Source organism: Stegodyphus dumicola, chromosome 1 (genome assembly GCF_044657685.1).
Source record: "Stegodyphus dumicola isolate Sdum_Otavi_A_Nest chromosome 1, ASM4465768v1".
Taxonomy (NCBI): Eukaryota; Metazoa; Arthropoda; class Arachnida; order Araneae; family Eresidae; genus Stegodyphus; species Stegodyphus dumicola.
This window is the reverse complement of record NC_140768.1, coordinates 196,393,601-196,412,180: the sequence shown is the minus strand read 5'-3', so window position 1 is coordinate 196,412,180 and position 18,580 is coordinate 196,393,601.

The following is an 18,580-nucleotide window of genomic DNA, read 5'->3' as shown; positions in this document are numbered from 1 at the left end:
AGACCAATTCGTAATTTTTTCCAATGGCAGGTAATAGCCGTTTATAGACATTGATCACTACTAAGGCCGGTCATGTTATTAAGGAGGGAACTAATACGTGGGCCACCGTTGCCGCCTATGAAGACGACGAACAAATTACATTCATGCCCTATCCGGGATTCGAACCCAGGCTCTTCGGTACGGCAACCAGAGTCACGAACCGCTTTACCGTCTGGGCGGTAATTCATAATGAATGGATTTAGTAAAATGTGTAATACACACAGCAATAAAGCATACTGATTGCTGATTAGAATCCTTTTTACCAGCTAAAGCAATAGGTTGGATAAAATTATGAGACTTAGTTTAGTCCTTGATGATCTCCTTTCTGAAAAGAAAAGGATAAATGTAATTTTTATGATTTATTTCTTGTGTAATGTAAACAAGACAAGCGTCCCGTAACAAATCCTTTGCGAAAACATCCCTTTGCACTGGCATAAACTTGTAAGGATCTTAAGTTTTACTAACGTTTATTTTATTTTAAATCTTTACTATCACTTCTTATTTTCTACTTCCGGCCAGAATTAAAAGCGTTAACTAATTTATGCAAAATTTGTCTGGCGAACGCCAAGTACTTAAGTTGTGGCTTTTTGCCAAGCGAGAGAGAGGAAGGAGTTAGTCGAAGCAGGCCGCTTGCCTTAGAAGTTTTACTCGGTTGCTGTTTGCCTTCCAGGCCAGAGGTTTAATCCTCGTGATAATTTTAAACGTATTGTAGTGTTAACAGTTCTCTGTACTACATACGGCTTCCTGTTAATATACGGCCAATCTTCCTTGTTTATTATTCCAAAGTTAAGTTAGTGTTTAGTTAAATATTTTTATATTCTTACGTTCAGACCACAAGTAGTTGGTCTCTGTATTCCGAAGTACGGAAATTATTGTAAAGAGTGAAAAATAAAGGGTTTCGTATACCCTTCCTGTGTATCTTGTCTACTTCCCACAGTTATTGAACATAGCTTTAGTAAGCTCCCTGTTCCGAGTCAGGTCTGTGCATGTTCCCAAAGAAAGTAAGGCGGAACATTGAACCTGATAAACTCTTTGCTTGCTTTCCCTTAATCTTGCAATTTCATGTAATTTTCTTGTAAGTTCACATGTATATCGAAGATCATAAACATACATATTTGCTTACTAACGTTATGTGCATTTCGGTCTATATAAAATATTTCTTTTAAATAAACCCCTATTTATGCTGGTACCACAAACTAGAATATATGTAAGATGATTCAGAAGACACGAGAGAGAATATTAATATTTTTCTTATAGGTGATTATCCCGTTGTATTATTTAAAAACTCATTATCCAAAATGCAGAAACATTTCGAATATAATATTATTGACTGTAATTTTCAAATAATTTCTCGATTTCCCTAGCCTATGTCACTAAAATTATAAGGGGCAGTTGTTTTTCTGATTAAATAGTTACAATCATCTGCTGCGCAATTTTAATTAAGAGGTCATTACAATTGCATTGTAATTTTTATTAGATTATATAATTACAGTTATACTGTTTATTCAGTTAGATTTCACAATTAAAATGCAATTATAATTAAAATGCATTTACATAAATTGTATATATAATTAAAAATTGTTACATTGTAATTACAAAATAATTGCATAATATTATAACAAATACTATGTGTGTTCAATTGCATTCTACGATTACATTTGCAATTAAGATCATGATTTTCCTTGCTTACGTAACTGCTTTTTTCAGAAACAATTGCTATCCTAATTACATTATTATAATTACTTACTGGAGTTACAATGACAGTGTAATTGTAATTAGATTATATGATTGCAGTTGCATTGAATATGAAATTGGATTTCACAAATATAGAGTAATTGTAATTTAAATGAAATTACGTAAATTGTAATTGTAATTAAAAAAACAGCTACTTTTTAACTATAACTACTTAGTAATTGCATAATTTTATTACAATTGCATGTTACACTTAGAATTACAATTATGATCATAATTTCACTGTTAAGCAATTCTAATTGTCAGAGACAATTACTTTCCTAATTACGTAGTTATAATTACCTACTGCAATTGCAGTTCAAATTACGTTTTAATTAGCTAATTTTACCGTAGTTGTGATTAGATGCAATAAAATTTGTAATTGTAATTAGATTATATAATTATAATGTTTGTGATTATCATTGCCTTGTAATTGTAAGACTTAAGAATTAAAATACAATTACATACATTATTGTTGCATTTAAAAAGTACTTACTTTCTAATTGTAATTGCGAAGCTAATTACAATTTCAATATAATTGAAATCACATATTTCAAAATATTGTTGCAGTTTCTTGCAATTTTAATTTTAATTCCAATTACATTTTGCCAAACTGCATCTGAAATTTGGAGGATAATTAGGCTGGAAAATGAAAATTCTCTTTACGAACATAAACGTTTAAGTTTACTATAGCTGGTATAAGCACAGAACAGCTGGAACAGCTGGAAGTTTTGAATGAGGTATTTATTCCGAGCTGTTATTCAAAAACCTAACGATAAAACCCATTTGCCCCTAGCGAATAGATAGTTTCCTCTCCTCAATTACCTCCCGCAGAGAAAAATTATCACCTGTCAGTTTACATTAAGAGCAGAGAGGGGAGGGCACTCTGAGACAGGTCGTATATATGCTTTGCCGTTTTGTGCCAAGATTTAAGTTTACGTATATATGGTGCTTTGCCGCCATGAGGACCAAAATATTTGGACGCATATATGCTGCCTTGCCTCTATGAAAGCCATTATTTTCGAACGCATATATACGGCCTTGCCGCCTGAAGGGTTAAATAAAATAGCACTAAATTCAGTCTTTGGGAGTATTAGTTTCATTAACAAAATTTTTTTAGCATATGAAAAAATTTTTTCTTGAATTTTCCTCGTCAATATTTCTTAGAGCATTTAAAAATCTATAATCATCGCCAAGCGTAATGTTAGCATAAAAGGTTGCCATACTCTTGTTATTCAGTTACTAACATAAAAAAGTTTAGACATCACAGCATAAGTTATTACTGAATCTGTCATGTAATGCTAAATATGCGGGGATGAAAGCAAAATATAATAAATAATGACTCGCCAAGTCGGCGTCAGGGATGTAAAATAAGTGAATGTTTCGGTTTGAAATGTATGCCAAGTAGACACTTACCTACGGAGCCAAATTAATTATCTCACAAATTTATGCGTACATGATAGAAAAACCAAATACGCAGTCGTAAAGCATTAATAAACCGGATCCGTAAAAGTTGGCAAACCACCAGAGATCCACTACTAAAACACGAACTAAACTCTATGCAAAAAGAAATCAACAGAAGAATCGAGAACTTCAAAAACCAAAAATGGAACAATTTCCTAAATAACCTAGCTATAGAGGACAATTCCCTATTTGACATTTCCCGCAAATTCAAGAAACCTTATAAACGTATTCCACCTATCCATGGACCTAGTGGAATTTCATATACAGAAGAAGATAAAGCTAAATCTTTTGCGGACTATATGAAAGTTACATTCACTCTTAATCCCACTCCATACGACAATGACCATATTGAACGAGTCAACCAGGTGGTCAATAACTTCCTTAATACCCCTGCTCCGTACAGCTTCACTTTCTCGACTACCCCAACAATCTTTGTTAACACCATCAGCGCCTTACAAACGAAGAAAGCCCCAGGGCACGATGGCATCTCGACCAAACCACTGAAACATCTTCCGATCAACGCTCTTACCTGCCTAACTAAGATAATCAACAACATTATCAAATTCGCTCATTTTCCTAACTTATGGAAGCAAGCTATAATAATTGTTTTTGCTAAACCGCAACAAAATCCAACATTTCCACAGAACTATCGCCCTATCAGTTTACTTAGCCACCTGTCTAAAGTTACTGAGAAAATCCTTCTTTTCCCCATACAAAAAAATTCACCCTTCCATGAATTTTCTCCCAGAAGAACAATTCGGTTTTCGTAATCATCATAGCACTTGCCAACAACTTCTTAGAGTTATCAACATTATCACTGAAGGCTAGAACTGCAAGCTTCCGACCGGTGCTATATTTCTCGATATCGCGAAAGCTTTTGACAGGGTATAGCATGGAGGCCTTATTTACAAACTAATCGCTCTCAATTTTCCAGATCATTTTATTCGCTTAATATCCTCTTTTCTCAGCAACAGAACACTCAGAATCAAAATCGGTACTGCTTACTCTACCACCAGAGTACTCAATACTGGTGTCCCACAGGGGTCGGCACTTTCGCCGTACCTTTTTAATATTTATACACAAAACAACCCTAAAGACCCTTCTGTTCATCTTGCACTCTTTTCCGATGACGCCGCCATACTTACTAAAGCCTGAACAGTTATCGCCGTAGAAACCAACTCCAAAGCTATCTCATAAAACTGGAAAACTGGCTTACCCTTTGGAGGATTAAAATTAACACTGATTAAACTAAGGCAATAATTTTCCGTAAAGGAAACATGAAATACTATCCTCCACCCCCTGAAATTCTTGACGAAGAAATAGACTGGATTAATTAAACCAAATACCTTGGAGTAACCCTTGACCATAAACTTACCTTCAGAACCCATTTCCGGTCCGTAGTACAAAAATTTTTAATCACCACAGCTACTATGCGACCTCTTCTTGGTAGAAAAAGCACCTTATCTACTACAAACAAATTAATTCTATATCGCTCCATACTGCGCCCAGCTCTCATTTATGCAGCACCGATCTGGGGACATGCAGCTAAAACCAATATTAAACAATTACAAATTCTACAAAATAAAATTCTACGAGAAATTATCAATGATCCTTGGTATATTCCCAACATCTATATTCACAGAGACCTTCGAATCGAACTTATTCAAGAGTATATTAAACAGTTAGCGGTCAACTTCTTTTATTCAGTACAAACCCATAGTAATAGCCTTATTAACACTCTCAGACACTCCCCGCGTCCCAGAGAAAAACATCGTTACCCACGTGACATCCTTCCCACATAAGAATCACAACCTTAATTGACTCATTCACGCTAAACTGACTCTGCGGTATTACCGCCCGCCTTATAACGACACTGAACTTGACCCCCTTTTTCGCCGCCGCTAGTGAGGACCTCACTCTCTTTCATCCGCCTCCCATACTCCTTTCACCCTTCTCTTTCTTCCCCCACCCGATCTTTATCAGAAGTCGAGTAAAAAGATGTTTCTACATTATGACACTCGAGAATAAAATACGATCTGTAAATCTGAACCAAAAGTTCATCTTTGCCGAAGCGTTCTTTAAGTTGTGCAATCACCTTTGAATAGTTTTCTTTAGTTTGCGGAAAATTTGTTACCAGTCTTGACGCTTTAGAATCAGTACCACACATTGTAACAGATATTGAAATTTGTCTTCATCCACAATAGAATCATCTTTGTGAATGTTTTCAAACTGAGACCAAAAGGCAAGAAAGTCTTTCGGTTCTCCACTAAATTTCCTCAATTCAAGTTTCGGAAGCTTGAATTTCCTTTTTTTTTTTCGGTTGTTGTTCCTTCCGTAACCGAATTTCCCTTGTTTGCATTTTCTAACAGCGAACAGATGAAGCAGAACTTGTCTCGGTATTCTTCTGCTTTCAAGAAATCTTCGGAATATTCGTCTTGAAAGGCATCATCACTTAGCAACAAATTCGAAACTTCTTCTTGAGTTGTTTTCAAACGTGTGAATTCGTCTTGAATCTGCCGAAGCAACGTACTTACTTAGTCACTTCCTAAACTTTTGTTTTGGGTCTTCTGAGCTATATCGTTGCAGCACACCTTAAATGCTGTTCTCAGCAACTTTCGTTTTGCTTTCAAGACTTTTATATCCATATATTATCCAAAAATATAAAGTCCTGTCGCGGACGCCAGATTTACTATGTTGCAACTCTCAGGGCTACAACGTGCAGGTTACGAATTAAATAATCATAGCAGGGATTATTAATATAAAGATTTAATATGGATATCTCACACAAGCTGAAAACGTTACATTACTCTAACGAGTGCATACATATAACTGAGAGAAAAGGGAATTACCCCGCTTAGTTCGCAGTTAAAGAAAAAATAAATAATAATAAAAAATAGTCCAATCAAATGCGGCGCTCATTCTGTCGACTTTGTACAGCCGTTACGTAATCGTCTATCTGCAGCAGTCGTCTCCTACACTGTGTTTATGGTGAATAACATATCAGTTATTCTTAATTAAAATAGCACTAAATTCAGTCTTTGTTCCTATTAGTTTCATTAACAAATTTAGCATATGAAAAGAAATTTTTGTTGAATTTTTCTCGTCAATATTTCTTAGAGCATTTAAAAATCTATAATCATCGCCAAGCGTAATGTTAGCATAAAAGTTTGCCATACTCTTTTAATTCAGTTACTAACATAAAAACGTTTAGACATCACAGCATGAGTTATTACTGCAGCTGTCATGTATCGCTAAATATGCGGGGATGAAAGCAAAATATAATAAATAATGACTCGCCAAGTCGGCGTCAGTGATGTAAAATAAGTGAATGTTTCGGTTTGAAATGTATGCCAAGTAGACACTTACCTACGGAGCCAAATTAATTATCTCATAAATTTATGCGTACGTGATAGAAAAACCAAATACGCATTCGTAAAGCATTAATAAAAAGAAATGTTTGTGGCTTTGAGGTCCGGATTTTAGATCATTCCGGATAATGGACGTCAGAATTTCTTACTTTGTACTGTATATCATAACAGAACTGCTAACAGTCATTTTCACGAAAATCCTGTGATAAAAATATGAAATAGTTAACATTTTCTGAAACATTAGGATAAAGTGCAGAATCGCCCACTTATTTCATTGGCGTTTGTTTGGCGCTTTTTACAAGAGTAAGAAGAATTGGATTTTTGTCAATTTTCTTTGACTTTTTAAGTGAAGATAGGTCGATATGCACATGGATACCGAGTATGTGCAATTCTTAAAACGCGACGAGCTGTGGGCGATTCTGCACTTTCCCCGTACATTATTTCATCGCATTTCTCCATTTTTTGTTTTATGGAGGTAGATGATCTGGGCAGTTTACGGCTCATTTTTCACGGAATGTTTTCGAGAGCTTGCGAAAATATATAGTTTTATGTGAGATGCCTAGAGCTTCAAGGTTTATCATTCCTGATGAACCATTTAGTATTAACAATTTTCAAAGTGTAGAATAGGCAACATTTTAAATATGGATATGAATGCAAAACTACAAGCTGGACAGCGGGGTATAAAGAGACCACGGAGTCTTTATACTCTTTGAGCTGGTTGCATATAACTCAGTAAGGGATCACATAGTGTCAAGCAGACGAACAAAATGATGTCCATAGGAAAAAAAAAAAAAAGAAGAAGAAGAAGATTCCAAGAAACTAGCAAGTATTATCTAACAGAATTACTATGTATTATTGCTTTCAGTGCTATTTTGGTTTCTATTTTTACAGTGGATGAGGTACATTCCGAGGTGGGACAGCGTTCGAAATATACGTCTTATCGCTTCGCTCTCCGTTTCCTTGCGTTGCTGCCACCCTCGCTACTGTACCGAATTCATCGACCTAGCCTCACGGGCTCTGGGTTGTTTTTTTCTTTGGCTTTCGCCTCGCAGAAGCATCGCTTTAACTCCACTGCTGCATCCTTCGCTGGATAAAACAGGTCGTATTTTATTCTTTCTTCTGATTCTGTTTATTCACCTTGCTGATAAGGGTAGCTTCGGGTACGGCCTCTAGTTAGGCTTTTTTTCCAACCTATTTGCCTCACATAATTAATCAATATGACACAACAAACATAAATGTAACTAATAATAACACAAACATGGAAAATTCACCTCCAAACTCAGAAAATTCTCACATGAGACATCTCAATGAAGAACCCAATGTTCTCCAAATATTAAGTCATAAAATTACTTTATCCAATGACGTCAAAACTACCAGATCCTTGGTGGAAGATATCCAAGATATCCGTAACGACGCAAATGTGATTATGTCCGCTAGTGATAAAAAAGAACTAAACTTTCTCCTTGCAAAAGCCGTTAATGAACTGCGTATGCAGGAAAACGAGATGGCCAATGCAAAAATAAACGAATTACAAACCTCTAACGAAAAGCTCGCTGAACAATTTGAAGAGATTAAAAACTTCTGCTACATACTTCAATCCACTAGTGGTTTCAAAGAACAAAGAAAAAGAAAACTGCGCCATAGACAAACGGATTCTGACGCCGATGAGGAGCCTTCCCTCAAAACCAGCAATCGATATAAACAATTGTTGATTATTTAAGATTGGCATATATATAACATTCTCAAAAGAATTATCCACTTCTAACAAAAATACGTTATGGCAATATACAAAAAGAAAACTTTATTAAAGAAAATCAGACATAAGAAATCTTACCACATTCTACCAAACCATAATAATAAAAAACTCTCTCTTCCAGATACATTTTTAACTCATTCTTTTTACAATTTAATATCAATGTTGCCAAAATATTAAAACTTAAAATTATGCTTTATAAACAAATACTATCAATTCCCCCCTTATTTGTATTTAAAGATATAATTTTAATCAGTCAGTCATGTCCATACTTTAATAGTTCATCTTTTAATTTCACCCTAGGTAGATACTTTGTTAAAATATCCGCTTCTTGATTTTGTGAACACACAAACTGAGGAATGATTTGATTCATTTCATATTCATCCTTAACAAAGAAATATTTTCTATTAATGTGCCTTGAACTGCTACTTTGTTTTGGTTTTTTAATCCAATCTATTAATGCTTGACAGTCTGTTTTAATTCCTATTGGTTTGTCAATTAGATCATCTTGACCCAATTCTTCAAGTAAAAAGATATACCATTTAACTTCACATGCACATTCGCAGATTGCTAAAAGTTCAGCTTCCATTGTGGATAGAGCAACTATTCTTTGTTTGTTGTACTTCCAATTTATGAAATGTTTGCCTAATTTAATGAAAAAACCTCCAAATGATTTTCCATCTTCAGTGGTACACCAACTTGCATCTGATGTAGCATTTAATTTCCCATTGTCTGAAATATACACTAAACAAGTATTTTGTGTTCCTTTAATATATCTAAATATCCTCTTTACAACTTTCCAGTGTTTCTCTCTGGGATCTTGATTATATCTTGACAAATTACTTACTGCAAAAGCTAAGTCTGGCCTTGTGCCTGTTGCTAAGTACATCAATGAACCTAATGCTTCTTGATATTTTGTCTTCGACACAGGTCGTGAAGATGCTATGTCATCAAGATTTTCACCCAATATTCCTGGAGTCTTGATAGGTTTACATTCATCCATTTCAAAGTTTTTTAAGATTTTAGTTATATAGTTTTCTTGACTGAGTATAAGTTTTCCAGATTCTTGCCGGATGTCTATTCCTGGAAATTTTTGTGTTTGAGTGACTTCTCGTAATGTGAACGATTTAGATAGTTGAGAGATGATGTCATTTATCTCAGAATTTGAATTTCCAATCACCATTAAGTCATCCACATATACTGCTATGATAAAATATTTGATCTTATCTTTATAAATATAAACACACAAACTTTAGTCTAGTTAAATTCTTTTCTTTAAGAACTTTACATAATTCATCATACCAGCATTTTTAAATGAAGCTTCCGAGTACACTTCTCACATCTCACATCTTTAAAAATGTGATTTTGGCAACAATTTTCCTTTCTTATTGTTGTTGATAGATTTTTGATGAAATCGCATCATTTTGAATAGTTTCATTCTTTTAGAAATATGGGTTTGGCAACAATTTTTCATATTTCTTATGTCACTGTTTTTAAGAGATTGGCATATTTCATTGTCATTTTTATATAAATATAATATATTTTTATTGATTTTTTTTTATAAAGTTGTTCTGTGGAGAAAAATTCTGCGCGGAATTTTATGTTTTTTGAGTTGCTTTCATGTTATTTTTTTGCTTATTTCACTGTTTATAAGATATTGAAAAGTTTTGCATGATTTTTGTTCTTCTACGGAAAGTTGGTTAATTTTTTAATTAGGATAATTAATATTTGTATTAAGAGATATAGCTTATTTCATTGTAAATTTTTCCCTTGAAAACATAAGATAAAATATCATTAATTATACTTTGATTTTCAGAATTTTTTCTTTTTTGCATTCCTTTATTTTATTTATTGCTCATTTCACTGTTTTTAAGATATTGAAAAGTTTTGACCGATTTTTTTAGGAAACAAAGTTCTTAACCTCCTTTATACCATTTGAGTTCTTAAGATTTTGCAAAGGGAATTTGCTTAATTTATTTATTAGGATAATTAATATTTGTATTAAGGGACATTGCTTATTTCATTGTAATTTTGTTATACGCAATAACTTTTTTTATGAAGTTGTTCTGCAGAGTAAAATCCTACGCAGTTTTTAAATTTAGCGTTTGGAGTTCCCTTCAGCCATTTTTCCGGTACATTTAAAAGCCAGACGAAGGCTCGCAACGAAGCTGCTAATTTTCGAATAAATTGGTTTTAAAATTTACCCGGTAAAATTTTAAATTATTACGCATTTTTAACCTAAGTAACCTAAATCTGTATGTCACTGATTATCACCGGAATTTCAATGCAGACTGATTAAACTGCTATCACTAAAATTATATTCTGACAAATATCTGGTGCAATTTTCATTCCTTCTGAGATATTGTTGAAACATTTCGTATTATTTCTGATTTTCTGTATTTTTGTCATTAATTAAAAATCTTTAAAACCTTCAGCATTTTCCTATATTCTTCAACTGCATGTAACTAATAATTATTTTAAATAATTTCTTTTTTCCTTAATTATTACGTAGTTTTAAGAGAGTAATAAGCGAAACATTTGGGTGTTTTTTAAGGGTGATAATATTAATATTAAATTTGCATTTTACTTTTTCATATACATTCAAGATATTCAGAAAGGGAATTATAAATTGAAACCGTTTTCAGTGTATCATAAATTTATTGATTGAAAATAAAAATTCTTGCTTTCCTGTCCAAGAAACACTAGTAAATTTTATCTGAAATAGAAAAGATGAGACATATTAATAACAAACAAAGCAATTAATTTGGAAGTCAAAAAAACAAAAATCAGCGTTATTTTCAAATTTTCACAGGACTAGTTTCGATGGTTTTACCGAACCATTATCTTCAGCTGCAAAAGCGCAAATGAACGAGATAAGATATAATGAAAATTAGATTGTGAAAATTTGAAAATATAACGCTGATTTTTGTTGTTTGAATTCCAATTTAATGTTTGTTCGGCTTGTTATTGTATCTTAATTAAACAAAGCAATGATGTTACTTATTAGCTTACAATATAATTTATTCAATATGGTATTTTTGTAAAGAAAGAGTGTTGCTGTACATTTGGTAAAGTATAAATAAACATTTCATTTAATAATTATAAAAGTTATTAATTATTTAATAATTAATCATAAGAATATGAATAATTAAATATTTTTTCGGAGATCTATTTTCCGGCGATATTTTTTTTCTAGGGATCCCAGCATACATTTTTGAAGCATTATGCTCTAAATAAATGTCTTGTTTAAACATAGCATTTATTGTTGACAAATCTCCACCCAAAGGAAATACCTTACTAGGGAGGATATTCAAACAAAAATTTTTATTAGAATAAATATTTTCGTTATTTTAATACTACTAATATACAAACATTAGTTTAAGTTCACTATAGTTGAGTGAATAAGATTGCTGGATGTTGGTATTTTGTTGTTGGCAACCGAACAGTTTAGCTGCTTGTGGTCTTATATGATTTTCCCGATGCGTAACGTGAATTCAAGCCAATTTTATATAGAAAATTGCCCACGAAAGTGTTCTCTTAATGCAGATAACCCATGACTTCTTAAAAATTGTAAAATATAATCTGTGGATATTTTCCATTATACGATAACACGAAGAAAATGATTTCCTATACGAAACGTATGATCAGCTCTGTTATTGCCCGCCGTTTAATTAAATGCATCCATCTTATTCCTTACAATTTATTTTCCCTTTTCAAAGAAAGTTTGATTTCAGTAAAATGTACTATTTACAATGTGTCATTTTATTTTGCTCGTTTTTTATGCAAATATTCAAATTCAGATAGGTATTGCGTAAGTTCAGAAAGCCAACTAGTCTCCAAGCGGTAAGATAGCTGAGCACCGGTAAATTCTAGCGGCTGCATGGGGGGTTTAGGGGTTTTTTCATAAGTACAATTGATTGTGAATTAACAGTTTGTTTCCCACAAAAAAAAAATCTACCCCGAAGACTTCCTTTCCCTTAGACAAATAGGTCCTGTGTGCTTTATCATAATCCAAAATCTTAAGCGTAAAAATCTTTTATCATAGCTGATGATGACGATAAAATATTTTCTATCTGATGTGTCAAGTTAGCATAATTGTATATTTCTAACGAAAATTGTTTGGCTCATGTTACCCTATAATGAAAAAAAGATTCACATCGGTTTTTAGCTTAAACAGTATTTTCATTATTAATTATATCACGAATTTTATCAATAGTATTCTTAGTATTAATTGCAGGCATGTATTCAAGAATATAATATACACAATGCTGTGTCTAATGATTACGGCTAATTTTTATATAAAATTTTATAGTATAAAAATTTAGGTTCATAGGTCAGCCATATTTGAAAGAGTACTTGTGTATTATAAGAAAAGAGAGAGAGAAATTTAAGAATAAAAAAATTTACCACGAAGTAATATAAAAATGCAATAGAATACAAAAGAATACAATACTATTTCATGTTTTGTGGATATACTTGAAGACAGAAACATGTTTCAGCTGTATTCGTTCATCGGAGAAAAACTTTTCATATAAAGCTATTTTTTTCAAATCTTTCAATATACAAGTAATACAAAGGCAGTATAGGAATTTCTTTTCTTAATACCCAACCGAAGAGCTGAGGGGACGTACAATGATTAACATACAATAAGTGCCTTGAATTATTTTGCTTTACATGCAGTTTCCTTATATATGTAAAACAAAATAAACTTTCACCCATTCCAAGATTTCAAGAACTCACAGAGAGAGAGAAATATCTATAACAAATTTTATTGCTGTTTGACTGATTGCTTCGGAAACAACCAACTCAAGCTTTCAAGCTTCAAGCTATTCAAATACGAACGCTTCTCAGTAAAGCCATTTGGACCGCATCTGCTTTGTTAAAGAAAACCTTTTGGGGGTAAAAATCATCCACTTCATCGGGTTTTTCAAACAAAGCAGTCAGTGGTCCTGTTACTACCTGCTGACCTAGAGAAATTTCTCAGAAACTTTTGTTCGAAGAAAACGAGTTTTATATTTTTAAGAATTTCCATTCTGACAGCAAGATTTTGTTATTTTTCATATATAAATGAAAAGAAACTAATTTGTTTTTAATAAAGAAGAAAAAAATTAATAAGCTTATTTAAATTTTTTACACAGCACCGAGTAAGGAGACGAAATTTAATTTTCTTTATAAACATTTTTCTCAGACAATACTTTAGTGTTTTTCAAATTACGAGAATAGCGCGTTAGTGCATGCATTTTCAAATCAGATTTATTTAATTAATATATATGGATATGCCGAACAAGCACCCTTTCGCACACATACAGTGTATATTAGTACATACATAAAAATGAAATAAAATTTGAAAACAAGCAATTTAAAAACTACTGTATTAAAAAATTATTGAAAATTTGTTTTTACCTCATTTTTTTTTCGTTATATACATTTACTTCATTTTTTTATATGCATTTACTTAATTTATTTTCTTATATGCATTTACTTAATTTTATTTTGTTATATGCATCAGTTAGTGTTTTTGAAAAATTTTTAGATTTTTTGAGTATGGCAAAGGAAACGAGATCTATCAGCCGAAGGCAATGAATGTCTCCATGGACGACTTTTCGACTAAAACGTACTCATGTTCATGTTACACATAGGAGAAATCACAAAATTTAACCAGTTCGTTTGTTTGGGTTCGAATACGAGTCGAAATAGCGATAATCAGATATTTTAGCCAGGAGGCCATTGATTGGGTTTGACAGATTTGGAAACCTAATAAATAGTATTTAATAAATATAATATTATTAAGCGAATCGGATTTATATAAACCAAATAAAATTCTTATATCGAACACAACTAAAACTCGATATAACTTACACTGATAAACTGATGTGTAATAACACTGATAAATTAAAATACTAAACGGAATATACATTAATTCTACATAGATAATTTTTTGTAATGTATTTCGCTGGGAATGTCTGGCCGCAAAATCCTGATTATATATACCCTTATTTTAAGGTTATCACATATCTGATGGTTTGACTTTTACCTCAAAACACAAAGAATCCACAAAATTCAGTAAAATTAATAACTTTATTTCCCTGTTGAAAATTCTCTGAATCTTTTCAAATATAAAAGCACACGCGCCAAGCAGTTTGCTTTAAATAAATATATGCAGCAACGAGCAAATGCGCTTTTGACAGCAACTCGTTTCGAAAATCGAAAATTTTTCTAAATGTAAGAGATTTGTCGCTTAAATTAATTTTTCATTAAACAAAAAAACAAAATAGAATCGCATATTATTAAAAGAATTTTATTGATAATTCAGATTCTGAAAACAAGAACATTGTTGTTATAAAAAACAAAGAAAAAATAAACAACATATTTCATTCAACGGGGGCCAACTTTGGCGCATGAACTTTTCAACATAAAAATATTTGAAGCATGTTATGGATAAAGTTATGGATTATGGCATAATCCATGTTATGGCATAATCCATGTTATGGATTATGGCAAAGTACTCGATGGTTACTTGCCTAAGGTGAAGGATGCCTTCGTTCGAAGATTGCCTAACGGAAATTGGCTTGCATACATGTTACACATATGGAAAACTAAGAATATCATCCTGGCAACCAGCTCGTTTGCCGGGATTCGAACCCCGGACAGAACCACCAGTTGTTCCGTTAGACTCCGCTCAGTCGCTGGTGGGCTGTCCGATAACGGAAAAGTTCAAAATTTCATATTAGAGGAAAAGTGGTAGCATAGTATAAGTCGAAGTTATTGCCATTTCAGTAATGTGAAGAGATTTCAAGAATGTTTAATTATTTTATTTAGCTTATGACAAACTAAATAAAATAATTAAACATTCTTGAAATCGCTTTTCTTAACATACTGGTAGTTTGACCTGCATTCAAACCCCCGTGAACAAGCTGATTGCATGGGAGTTTTTATGGTTTTAGCTTTTTGTAGTGCGAGATTGTTTCCCTTAGAAAATCTGTCACGAAAGCATACCTCCCCTTAGACAGATCGCCTTCACGTGCATAATAATCTAACAAGCCAAACCAAACACAACCCGAGCGAGGACTCGTAGTCAAGGCACGTCATCATGAAAAGCTAACTAAAATTGGCTCATATTCACATTAAACATGCGCAACAAACATTCGCTAAAACTGGTATGCAGGCAATCCATTCATCAGGATTTGAACCCGCTTCAAACTATTAGTATTCAACGATTTTACCGCTACTTCGTTGGCGGACTTTTGTAATGTCTATAAGAAAAGTAATCGCAAGGACACAATCATTGCGTACCGACGGATGAACTTCGGAATTTAAAGAATAACTTTCATTCGTGCTATTGCTGTTAGCATTGACATTTGGACAGATGTTAATTTATTTTAAATTCTTTTAATGTAATTAATTTATATCTTTAAATAATTGATCTTCTGACTGTACTTTTTTGTGCGCAGTATATCTAACCCTTCCGTACACTAACTGTTTTAATTAATTTACACTCCATTAATTTTAAGAGATTTTATATCGATAGATTTCTTTCCAAAAATGTTTCAAGGATTACATATTTTATTCTTTAGATTTCAAAACATTTTGTATTTAAAATCTTAATAATAAAATTTTTAAAACAAATATTTCTAGAAATTCCTTCGGCGTATTCATTTATTCCATTTAGTTGAAGTTTCGAGTAGAATATCTTCCTTTCAACATTCATATAATTTTTATATGTCAGTTCGCCATTTCTATGGAGCATAGAGCCACACATACGAGTACAAAACTCAGGCATGCTGAAAGCACAGTTTTAACATTTAAGAATGTAAAAAGAAGAATATACCATTATAATAACGCGCATTTGAAATACGAAGGAAACAAGAAAGCTGGTTGCAACATTCTATATTTTTTCCTGACGAATCATAAATTGTAATCATTTTTCAATACAAAAATAAAATATTTGATTCTATAACATATAGGCATAAAGGCGTCCTCCGTTACAATTCTTATTTTTTCTTGTTTCTACTAAAATTCGGCAATGTACTATAACAACGTCGGAATCCTGTTTGACTTTCATTTGTATAAAGTACCACAAGGCAAACAGTTGTAAAACGATTTATCTTCTTTCGCAAACTTTTAGTCGGCACACAGATAATACATACCTGCTGTCTGACAAAGATACTTCACTCTAAGGACTTTTTCCTAAAGTGCTCTTCAAAGAGACTTCACACCCTATTAAGACCTTTGTGTCAACTGACAGCCGCCTGCAGAAAGGTAGGGGAAGGAAGACCAGATCCCGTCGTCTAAACACGTCTTAAGCAATCTTCGCGAAATTCGGGCTTCGTGTATACACGTCTTAAGCATTTTTCGTGCGATTTGAAATTCGTGTAAAGACGTCTTAAGCATTTTTAAAGAAATTCCAAAAACGTTTAAACACGTCTTAAGCAGTTAAAGGGTTAAAACGTTCAGCTTTTCCATTACTTTCCGGAGTATAAGGGGTTGTAAGTTCATGTTTAATTCCTATTTTTTCAAAAAATTCTTTTATATTTTTAGCTGAAAACTCACTACCATTATCACTACGAATTCTTTTTAGTTTCTTTCCTGTTTGTCTTTCTTCTTGAATGATAAGTTTGATTAGGGCTTCTGAAGTTTCACTCTTCTTCTCAATTGTTATCACAAATATGAAATTACTGTAATCATCTACCACTGTTAAAAAATAAGAACTTCCATCTATTGATTTGTCAATTGGTCCAACTAAATCTATGTGCCATAATTCTGAAATATCTTCAGATTGCTTAAATTTCACACTTTTATAAGATGTTCGTGTTATTTTACCTAATGTACAAGGTTCACAATTGTTTTCAGAAATTTTTACATTTTCTAATCCAATGACCAATGAGTGTTTTTTCATTTCTATGAGCCTTTGATAATTTATATGACCTAGTCTCTGATGCCATAGGACATCATTAACATAACTAATTTTAGCTTCTTCAACAATATTTCCTTCCACTTCAAATTTATTTCCATTTCTGTTAGCTATATATAAAATGTTTCCCTGTTTATTGATCACTTCTGCTTTATTTTTGGTAAAAATTACTTTTAAATCATGATCTACAATTTTTGATACTGACAGAAGATTTTTCACTTAAATTCGGTACTTGCAGAACATTTTCTACTCTCAAGATGTTCTTATTTCTATCAGTTTGCATTTTAATGTTACCAATACCAACTGATTTGATCATGGCCCCTTTTTCAGCCGTCATTATTTGTCGTTCTTCATCTTTAAAATTAGTAAATATTTCTTTATTAGTTGCCATGTGAGATGTGGCTCCTGAATCAATAATCCATTTAATTTTTCTATTCTCTTGTTTATTTATTTTATTATTTCCATCATTTCTATCTTGATTAAGATATGAGCTTTCTATTTTCTTAGATACTTCAAATAAGCATGTAGCTGATTCATATTCTCTTTCCTTGCTTGACATTCTATAAGTTTTATTTGTTACATTTCTCTGCTGTCGGTGTTCTTGTTTAGTTTTCATTTTACATTCAGTTGATTTGTGGCCGAATTTTTCACAACAAATGCACTTTATACTCTTATTATTATTCGACATTCCTTTATTAAATGTCCTAATTTTCCACAATTAAAGCATCTTCTTTCATATTTTGATTTTATCCAGTTTTCTTTTGCCTTAGAACTTACTTCTATTTCTTTTCCTCTTTGTTTATTTTTTCCTTCAGTTTCTTTTAAAGTTTGTCTAATTGAAGCTAGATCTTTCTCTTTTTTGCTTTTAATAATTTTAACATCAAATTCAAATTCCTTTCTAAGTCCTTCTAGTATGAAGTAAATTAATTCTTTATCTCTTATTTCATCTCCAACTTGAATACTTTTACTTTTCAGAATAACAGCTCTATTCATATAATCATCTACTGATTCATTTTGACTCATTTTCAGTTGAGCTAATTCTATTCTGCATTTGATTTCAATATCTTCTGTTCTTGACGCCATTTCATTTTTGATTTTCTCCCATAACTTCTTTGCGTTCTTTTCATTCGCATATTTTAACGCTTGTGGAGCTGTCATAGTTTGATTCATTATATTTCTTGCTATCGCGTTATTATCATCCCATATTTCCCAAGTTTTTATTTCATTTTCGAAATTAACATCATCCTTTTTATATGGTTTTGGTGGTTCATCAGCTTCTATCACACTTCTCCATATCTTTAAACTTCTTAATTC